Consider the following 10,552-nt stretch of genomic DNA (forward strand, 5'->3'; position numbering starts at 1 on the left):
GCTGCTCACTGGAATGCCCCCAGGCTGCCTCCCCACACCCCACCCCTGTGGACTACAGGGGACTTCAAAACACTTGTGAAAATGAAATTTAAAAATAAGTCTGTTTTGTAACAAAAACTTTTTGAAATCCATGCAGATAAGGAATCTTAAAACATTCATGGGAAGTACAATACAAGAAAGCTATGAATTTCAATTTCTTTTGCACCAAAATAAGTTTGTCTTTTAATATCACTTTTCCACCAACATTTTAAAATTCTCTGTATGCTTCCCCTCTCTCGTGAGACAGGGAGGCTGGTGAGTAGTGATAGAACTCCATAACCAGCTAGGAGAAGGCCCTGGTACTGCGTTTTCTGTGGGGAGTGGGCCTCCTAATGGAGCGTGCTCTGTGTGTGTCTCTGTGGGGAGTGGGCCTCCTAATGGAGCGTGCTCTGTGTGTGTCTCTGTGGGGAGTGGGCCTCCTAACGGAGCGTGCTATGTGTGTCTCTGTGGGGAGTGGGCCTCCTTACCAAGCGTGCTCTGTGTGTGTCTCTGTGGGGAGTGGGCCTCCTTACCAAGCGTGCTCTGTGTGTGTCTCCGTGGGGAGTGGGCCTCCTTACCAAGCGTGCTCTGTGTGTGTCTCTGTAGGGAGTGGGCCTCCTTACGGAGCGTGCTCTGTGTGTGTCTCTGTGGGGAGTGGGCCTCCTAATGGAGCGTGCTCTGTGTGTGTCTCTGTGGGGAGTGGGCCTCCTTACCAAGCGTGCTCTGTGTGTGTCTCCGTGGGGAGTGGGCCTCCTTACCAAGCGTGCTCTGTGTGTGTCTCCGTGGGGAGTGGGCCTCCTTACGGAGCGTGCTCTGTGTGTGTCTCTGTAGGGAGTGGGCTTCCTAACGGAGCGTGCTCTGTGTGTGTCTCCGTGGGGAGTGGGCTTCCTAATGGAGCGTGCTCTGTGTGTGTCTCCGTGGGGAGTGGGCCTCCTTACCAAGCGTGCTCTGTGTGTGTCTCTGTAGGGAGTGGGCCTCCTTACCAAGCGTGCTCTGTGTGTGTCTCTGTGGGGAGTGGGCCTCCTTACCAAGCGTGCTCTGTGTGTGTCTCTGTAGGGAGTGGGCCTCCTTACCAAGCGTGCTCTGTGTGTGTCTCTGTGGGGAGTGGGCTTCCTTACCAAGCGTGCTCTGTGTGTGTCTCTGTGGGGAGTGGGCTTCCTTATGGAGCGTGCTCTGTGTGTGTCTCTGTGGGGAGTGGGCTTCCTTATGGAGCATGCTCTGTGTGTGTCTCTGTAGGGAGTGGGCCTCCTTACGGAGCGTGCTCTGTGTGTGATTCACAGTGATGTCTCCTTGATGCCCTCACTTTGGGCAACAGAGATCTTTGCTTGACTCCTCACCGAGAGAACTCGGTGTTCACTTCACTGAGAAAGTGCAAGGATCCTCCTCGGACTGGCGCCCCCAGGCCTGTCTCGCGGTGAAGAGAGCTCCCTGCTCAGACTCCAGGATTTCACCCACCTTCCCAGGCGTGCCTGCCCGCGGGTGGCTCCAGCAGCTGTTACTGCAGCAAGAAGGTTCTGTCAGCGGCTCCGGGACTGCAGGACGCGGCGGTCCCAGTGGGGCCTGTCCCGGGAATCCCAGTCTGGTCACTTCTGTCTTCCTGTGAACTTCCTGTGCGTCAGAACAGAAGCTGTCCACTCTCTTTTTGGAGGATATTTTCATGGAAATGGGATTTTTGTTTGATAAGGCTTTTTTTTTTTTTTTTTCCTATCAGCGGTATAAATAGATCATCGCTGCTTGAGTTCTGCGGTGTTTCTGACGAGAAGGAAGCCAAGAACTGTGGGATTTGTTTTCTCCCGCTCCTGAGTTGTTTCCGAAGGCTGATGTCAAGATCTTCTCTTTGCCTCCATTCTGAACGCCTTGGCTCGGCGTCCTGCTGCGAAGCTGGCTGCGCTGCCTTTCCTGCCGTTACTGCTTCCCGTCGCCTTCCAGTCCCTCTGTCTCTCTCCTCTCTTTCTGGGATTCCATTGTACATATTTATCACTCAGATCTCTGAAACGCCATTCATTGTCCTTTAATTTTTTCCTTTCTGTTCTTCAGATTAGATCATTTCTGTGAACATATGATGAGCTTGATTGTTTTTCTCCCTCTCCTATCTCAAGTGTACTTTCCAACATCACACTACGCATATCCTTCTTTCTAAAGTCTCTACTATTCTTTATTTGATGAGTCAGTGTCATAACCTTTCTTTCATATTCATAGCATAGTTTCTCTTGTTTTTAGGAACATTTTTGTAGTATTGTTTTTAAGTCTTTGGAGAAGTCAGAAATATGAACCTCTCAGACACAGTTGTGTTGAGTGTCATTATTTCCAGTTTCTTTGCAAGTCTCAAGATCACCTGTGAAAACTGGACACTGTATAGTATTGTGGTATTTCTGAATTCTTATTCCAGCCTTGGGATCTATCCTAGGAATTGTGATATTAATTGTTGTGTTATAATTAGCAGCTCTCTGGCTGTGTTCAGTGACCAGCACTGTGCAGCTACCAGTGTCGGCTAGTTTTATTTCTCCATTTTATTTGTAATCCTGGCTTTCTGGGGGTCATATCATATCAGTATGGTTCACTGGTTAGCCAGCGACTTGTTAGACGGTTTGTTCACCTACCTTGAACCTGCAAGACTTGCACCATTTGCTAATGGAGCCATGTTTGATCTGGAGACTGTGTCAGCTGTTGGGAGCAGCCTACGCTCTTATGTCCCCTCGCCCTTCTGTGTCCCTTCCACATGTAAATATCAGCTGGGGTTTAGACAACAGTGTGCAGGTATCCAGGATTCCCTCCCATGGCTTCTTAATGTGAGCATAGCTTTGTATGGATGCATGGCCTTTCTGACGGCCAGGATTCCATGAGAGCTGATGAGAGCCCATTATGGCTGTAGCATCCCTAATACCTCTGTCAGATTTTGGGTTACTCCATTGGTCTGTTGCCTGCCCTAATTGGGATCATCATAACATCAGGGCACCTGATGGTTTGTCTTCCTCGCCTCTGAGATGGTTACTGAGGACCCCCTTGGACAGGGGTATCAACGTTCAAAACCAGGTCAATGGAAACAGATTTCTTGACTTACGAAGCTGGCATCAGTGTTGAAAAACCTCTGTATCAATAGACTGGGGTGGGATGGGAGCTTCCCTGGACAAGAACAGAGATCCACTGTTCTCATGCAAGGCAAGAGAGGTTTTTTATTTATCTGAGAGGCTTACACACACACACACACACACAGGGTGGGGGAGGGGAAGGGAGAGAGAGAAGGAGGGAGGAAGGGAGAGTGAGAGGGAGAGGGATCTCCCATCTGCTGGCTCACTGTCCAGCTCTCCAAATGCCTACAAGGACTGTGGCTGGGTTAGGGCTGAAGCTGGGAGCTTAGGACTCGATCCAGATCTCCTCCATGGGTGGCAGGAATGGGACCACTCGAGCCATCATCATCGCCTCCAGGGTGGGAGTGAGCAAGAAGCTGGAGTGGACGTGGAGTCAGACAGCCTCACACTCCAGCACTCTGACAGGGAATGTGTGTGTCCTCGCTGGTGTCGCAGCTGCTAAGCCAAGTGCCGTCTCTGGGTAGCTTTTCTTGAATCATCTTTAGTCAGCTTCCAGAGCCCTCAAATTGATTTTTTGACAGTTTTGTCCAATTTTATCATTGATTTGGGTGGGGAAGAATTTGCTGAGCTCCTCACTCCACTATTCTGGACAACTTGACTCCATCAATAATTAAATCTCATTAAAATTGTTCTCCCTAATTGCATTAAGTATGCCCTAGGAAACAGGTTTTCACATGTGCCCCGCTAGTTTTCAAAGACTTTTAGAATTTATGTGTTAGCTTATTCTGATTGCGTCTGTGACGGAGACACAATCTTCTGCTTTGCAAGTTGAGAGATTTACCAAGCAGCGTTTACAATTCTGCCCTCACTGCTGCCTCCATTTCGAGGGAAGACCCATTGAGCTGCAATAGCACTGCAGAGAAGGTTTGCTGTAATCTCTCCCTGCCCAGCTTTGCAGTCCAAGTAAAGCTACTTTCAAGTCCTTTACATTCTTGAATGACGATGAACTGATTAAGAAAAGCCATGGAGAGAGCCACACTGGTGGCTTAGCGTGGATGAAGGGAGCCCGTGTGTGCAGGATCTTCTCGCAGCCAGGCTCACATCTCCAGTGCAGGGGGAGCAGCATCTGTGGTTGCAAGGATGAGCTCTCCTGGGCCGGCCGTGTGTTGTGTGGAGCAGGGCGGACTCTCAAACGTGTGCATGCTAATCTTCTGTGTTTCCATTCAAAGTATTAAATACAGATTTTAAGTTCCTTAGGTACACTTTTAAATCAAGGTCTGACGGACAGATTTATTATTCTAAAATGCATACTGTTGCTAATTCAATTGAAACATTTGAGAAAACGTATATTCACTGTATAGAAAAGAAGCCATAACATACAATGTGCTTGAATGAGAAAATAATTTCCTCATGAGCCTCTTTGGAATTTCAGAGCTTCAGACATCGTCTGCTTTTTTAGAACTTCATGGCTGAATGCGCCCATCAGGAGGAGGAGGAAGGCAGCCATAAACCTCCACGGTGGGAGAGAATATTCTCTAAGATGCAGGTCCAAACACTTAGTTGAAACAAATGCTTTAGACATTGTCTTTCTGTGTCTCTATGTTACAGTCAGGCTTTCAATATGGGAATTAATTAGGTCCTACTCATAATGTATGCTAGATTCAAAAGTAAAAAAAAAAAAATGCCAACCATTGATAACCATATACATCTAAAAGAACCAAATGTTCACATTCACCGTGGAGGTCATTCCTAGATAAAATAAAATTACAATTTCTCTCAAAATTGTGATAAGGATTATTGCTAAAGTACTTTTCTCTTGAAAATCTTACCAAGTTGGAACTGGCGCTGTGGCGTAGAGGGTAAAGCCACCTCCTGCAGTGCCGGCATCCCATATGGGTGCTGGTTCGCGTCCTGTCTGCTCCACTTCTGATCCAGTCTCCCTGCGTCTGTGACCATCTCATGCCAAGGCCGTTCCAGGGCGGAGCTGCCACGTCCTTCTCTGCTATGGCCTGGGAAAGCAGTAGAAGATGGCCCAAGTCCTTGGACCGCTGCACCCACGTGGGGGACCTGGAAGAAGCTCCTGGCTCCTGGCTTCGGTTGGGCATAGCTGTGACCATTGCGGCCATCTGGGGAGTGAACCAGTGGATGCAAGACCTCTCTGTCTCCCTCTGTCTGCCTCTGCCTCTCTGTAAGTTTGCCTTTCAAATAAATAAATAAATCCTTTAAAAAAATCACACCAAATTATTTTATCAAAACTACTTTTTCTCTTTATTTTTAAAAGTCACTTTATTGAGGTTAGATGGACATACAAAATGTTGACATGTACCATGTCATAATTTAGAAAGGAAGTATAAACCTGTGAATTGCTGGAATCACAGGATGTGACCTAAACCATCAACGCTGGACTTTAGCCAACATTTCCATTGCTTTCTTCTTTTTTGGATATTTTTATCTCTTGATAAAGCAGAGGTATGTGTTGTTTGGCTTTGTAAAGTGAACTAAACTTTAAATCTCATGATTGACTAAGGGGAAAACCATAATTAAATGAGAAATTCACAGTGGTCCCAAGTCCGTGGAGACAGCTGTGACCAAATATCGTTAACGGAGCAGCTGACAGACAGCAGGGACTTCTTGTGGAGCCCGAGACGTCCCCAGTGAGGGATCCCCAATTTCTCATGTGCTGAGATCATGGCTGACGGCACCTCCTGTGTCCACTCACTGGGAAGGGCAGGGAGCTTTCTGGAGTCCTCACTGACCAGGGCACTAGCCCACCCTGAGGGCTCCAAGCTCTCAACCTGACCACCTCCTGCAGGCCCAGAGCCGGACACTGTGGCCTGGGGATCAGCGTTCCAGTGTGTGAGAAGACACACGTGCCAACCGCGGCAGCCTCCCCCTGAACTCCTCTGTTGAATGGGCTACTTCTGAGGCATGTTTTTTTCTCGTATATGTCGATTTCGGTAAACAAACCTCAAGTCACAACTCAGCAACGTCATCTGTGGTGTGAATGGGATGTGTGTGTGAGCATTCATTATTCAAGGTCTGTTCAACGCCTATTTTTTTTTTTTTTTTTGACAGGCAGAGTGGACAGTGAGAGAGAGAGAGACAGAGAGAAAGGTCTTCCTTTGCCGTTGGTTCACCCTCCAATGGCCACCGCGGCCAGCGCGCTGCGGCCGGCGCACTGCGCTGATCCGATGGCAGGAGCCAGGTACTTATCCTGGTCTCCCATGGGGTGCAGGGCCCAAGCACCTGGGCCATCCTCCACTGCACTCCCTGGCCACAGCAGAGGGCTGGCCTGGAAGACGGGCAACCGGGACAGAATCCGGCGCCCCAACCGGGACTAGAACCCGGTGTGCCGGCGCCGCTAGGCGGAGGATTAGCCTAGTGAGCCGTGGCGCCGGCTCAACGCCTATGTTTAATACTGCTCCATGTATACAGCTCTGTACTCCATGGTGGGCTGGAAAAATGAGTAAAATACGCACTGCACACAGGTTCATCAAGGTGTGGCAGACAAGAAACCAAGCTAGATTTTACCTGACCGTCAATGAAACTGTTGCCCTGGCGCCCTGATAAAGCAAGCCCAGGATGCCAGTGGGACCAGGGGAAGCGTGGCTGCTCCAGTGTCACAGAGGAGAGCCCCTGGGAGTGCATGAAGGCAGTTAGGAACGAGGAAGGCATCCCGGGGGCACTTGTCTGCACAAACCCAGAAAGCTGCACCACGCTTCTGGAGAGGGCCAGTGTCTCCCCTTGGCGGAGAGAGTGTGGGGGAAGACGCGGCTAGGAAGGTGAGCAGGGGCCGTGGAGGTGCTGTCGAGGCTGGCCGCTGCCTGAAGGTGCCGCCGGGTGCTCCTGGAGGAGACATCGGCAGGAGAAGAACGTGGCAGCTCCGCCCTGGAACGGCCTTGGCATGAGACGGTCACAGACGCAGGGACACTGGCAGGAAGCTGAGTAGAAAGGGCTCTGATGAGCCCAGGCTGCACTCACGGCTGTCAGGTCGGGAGGAGGAGTGTGCAAGGCTTCTGAATAACTTCCAAGCCGTGGATCCCTTCAGGGAGCTGAGAAAGCAAAGTGGTCAGGCACGATGTTGCGTTTCTGTGTCTGCAAATCGTTGTCACTGCCGAGAAGAGAACGTGGTGGCAGGGACGCCAGGAGGTCTGTGAGTGCCTGGGGTGGGGCCGAGGGCGGCAGGAGTCAGCCGGCGCTGTGCTTGGTCAGGGAAACACTGTGTTTGGGGGATTTCTGATATGGATTTTAAGGAAGATCAGAGTGCAGGGTGGTATTAAAGTGAATGATGAATGTATCATTCAACCAAGAACGCTAAGCCCGTGGAAGTACTGGCAGGATACAAGCATACTTGTACCAGAACCTCAGAACAAAGTGAGGTTTGTGGTAGGTGGTCTCCGAAACCGCTTCCAATAGCCCTGACTTCACGGCACTCCTGACTGGGAAGAGTAGGGCACGTCTCTAGTGAGTAAAGCAGACACTCTGCCGCTGAGTTGGCTTTTTGGCGTGCATACTTAGCTGAGCCAAGCCACCATGTCGCAGGGGACCAGTGGCGGAAAACCTAGTCTTCCGCGAGTCCTGCAGCCACCAGGATGGGAATTCTAGGCACACTGCAGCCGGGAGGCAGGTCGCTCCCCAGCTGAGCCCTCCCGGCTTCTGCTGCTCTCCTGATGGCCCGTGTGGGGCTCCCTGAGACAGGACGGGTGCAGGTTCCACCTGGATTCCTGACAGCGCGTGAGATCTCCGACCCCGCAGGCCAGGACCCGGAGTCTTTGTGTAACTTGTGACGCAGCCGTAGATAGATGGAATGGCCAGTGACAGATCAGAAAAACAAGATGTTAGAACAGTGAGCAGAAACAGGAGAGCGTAGTCTCAGCGAGACAACAGAGGACAGAGTTCGAGGAGCGAGGAGTCAAGTGGATGTGGCGAAAGCTTCCTCATTAACCTAACGCCAGGGAGGATCCTGCCGCTCGCCTTGCACTTTGAAGTTTGTGATCTGAGAGGAGAGCAGCAGGAGTGGGGTGAAATCAGAACCAGAAATGGCCAAGGCCCGGAGACAGGACAGAGACAGGCTGAGCGCCGAGGCAGAGGGGTACCTGAGCCGATGGACGGAATTACTGCAGTGTGCCAAGTGCAGAAGGACCCAAGCGCATTGCGGGTTCCAGGAATGATTCTCCACAGAGTATGAGTTTGAGAACATGAATTCAAACAGCTGAAGTCCTGGGAGCAGACCCACCGCCTCCAGGGAAGGGGAAGTCACGCAGATGGCTCTGCAGGCGCGGACCAAGGAGAGCCGCCAACCCGTGGCGGTGGGGGTCCTTGGATCCTGTCCCAAGGGCGACCCCTCTTCTCTGTCACGTTTGTTGCCCAAGGCCCCAAACCCTAGCAGCCCAATACCGTGTGGGGCTGAGTGAACACCCAAAAAGGTCGGAGTGTGACCCCAAAACTCCGCTTGGGCCCACCGCGGGATGCTCCGTCCGTGTGTCTGAGTGCTGTCCTTTCAGCCCTGGGTTCTCCACTGCTTTAGACACGCTGGCTTAGTGTGTGCTGTGCTGTCTGCCCTTGGTGTTACATGTCCAACCACAATTACTGGGGACAAAAGTTTGTTTTCTTATGAAATGGATACAATTTAAAAATTCTTGCTAGCTTTATATACTAGAATTTTAAACATGCACATGCTTTAACTCTGTGTTTGTGGTGAAATCGGCTTGGCATTTTCTAGTATTTTCCCTAGTAATGGCTGTAGTATGTGGAATAGAGTACTTCAGGAAACGATACTTGACTAACTTGTTCTGATTTGCATGCAGCATTTTAAGCACTGCCCGTATTTGTTCCCATAGTTGACAGCCCCTCTTCACAATTGTGTATGGCTAGCACGAGGGATCAGGGATCTGAGTGACTCACAGAGCCCGTGCCTCTTTGACATCGAGTTGATTTTTCTAAACCCACAGCGTGATATTCTAGCACTGAATTTCGAAATGCAACTTAAATCACAGGAGCCATAATATGTCAAATGATCCCACACTCGCAGGGGGAAAACAGTGAGTAATGAAAAAGCTATGATTGCTTTTCTGTCCCTCCAAATGACAGTTATCACCTCAATGGCCTGCTCCGGGCAGACCGGTCTGAACCTGACACACTAAGGGATAACGTCATCTAACAGGGTAGTTACAAAAATCAATACAAAACCCATTTCAGAGATACTCTGTGTAAGAATCCTGGTGTAATGTTCATTTATTGAATAGGCCTGGGGAAAAAACACAACAACTTTTCTGATATATATGCCTTACCTCCCAAGCAAAGGAACTCTGTAGGTAAGCAATAATTGTATTTTTCAATCTATTACTTAGACTTGCCATGGCTCAGACTGGAATCTAATATATGGGTGACAGCTATAGCTCAATTATGGAACCTCGGCAGAGTCCTGGTGTATTCAAAGAGTGAACAAACAGAACAGGATGGCTGCCTGTGCTCCCCTGGCTGTGTGTGTGTGTGTATGTGTGTACATGGATGTGCACATCTCTGTATGGACTCTTCTCCATAAGCTCATCTTACTTCCTCTTTGACGAAAGGATTTGAATATTTAAACAATTATATTTATCATATAATTTCCTTGGATTCCTCGGTGTTAACTTCTTGTCCCATGTTAGGTCCGTAGTAGGGTCCAACACATTCCTTTTGAATGAACAGATCCACGATCGAGGCTGTGGCTGGCTGGGGGCATGCTTGTAAGCCTTGGTGGCTGAGAGCACGGGGCTCTCCCACACTTGTGTCTTCATGTCAGCACGTGAGAAGGAAAGGGAGCCGGGCAAATCTTGGGCTCAGCCAGCAGGGCAGATACTGCGAGGAAAAGCACAAGAAAGCCACGCAGTGAGAATGCCCTGTACAACAACAGTATTCTGACAGCTGGTAAAAAGATTTTAGCTAGAATTAGTGCTGCTCTTAGGGAATGCTAATGAGCCCTGTTAAATCGGCCGCTGCACCGGAAGTCCAATCATCTTAACCTTCACACTGATGACCATCACACAGTTCCATTACCTGGCTGTTCTGATTCTAAATGGAGAGCCATTATGACATTCTTCCAATCACGGAATGTTCACAAGTGCATCATATGGTCAGAGTAATGCGTTTTCAGATTTCTTTATGCTAATTTCATAGGGATAATATTCATGGGCAATGCTTCTTATTAAACCTAGTAATGAATTGGATTTTAATTGTTCTGTACTCCTTTGTAATTTTCCAAACAAGTATTCATGAAATGACCTAGAAAAGCATCCTATGACAGTTCACCCTTATCTGTCCAACAGGTTCTGAAATTGGGAAGGTATTTTGGCTGTCGTGCAAACATTTACACACTTCCTTGGACCAAGGATCGCATCTAAATGTCTCAGGCTACCCGAATCCCTCCTTATAAGGGTATTGGGAATGAAATCTGCACACTGCAGTGTCCATCTGCAAATATCCGTGTCTGTACCCAAAACCCTGAGGTGAGAGTGCAAGCCCAC

At 49.3% G+C, this 10,552-nt stretch overlaps 1 long non-coding RNA gene across 1 annotated transcript in view; it reads left to right on the top strand.

Moving 5' to 3' along the window:
- The first annotated feature begins 3,277 nt into the window (after positions 1-3,277).
- LOC138845213 (uncharacterized) overlaps positions 3,278-10,552 on the top strand; it is a 34,629-nt gene continuing 27,354 nt past the window's right edge. The window contains exon 1 of the long non-coding RNA XR_011382098.1: positions 3,278-10,534. This is a non-coding gene — a long non-coding RNA (uncharacterized lncRNA). The remainder of the gene's footprint in view (positions 10,535-10,552) is intronic.

Source organism: Oryctolagus cuniculus, chromosome 14, assembly GCF_964237555.1.
Source record: "Oryctolagus cuniculus chromosome 14, mOryCun1.1, whole genome shotgun sequence".
NCBI classification, from domain to species: domain Eukaryota; kingdom Metazoa; phylum Chordata; class Mammalia; order Lagomorpha; family Leporidae; genus Oryctolagus; species Oryctolagus cuniculus.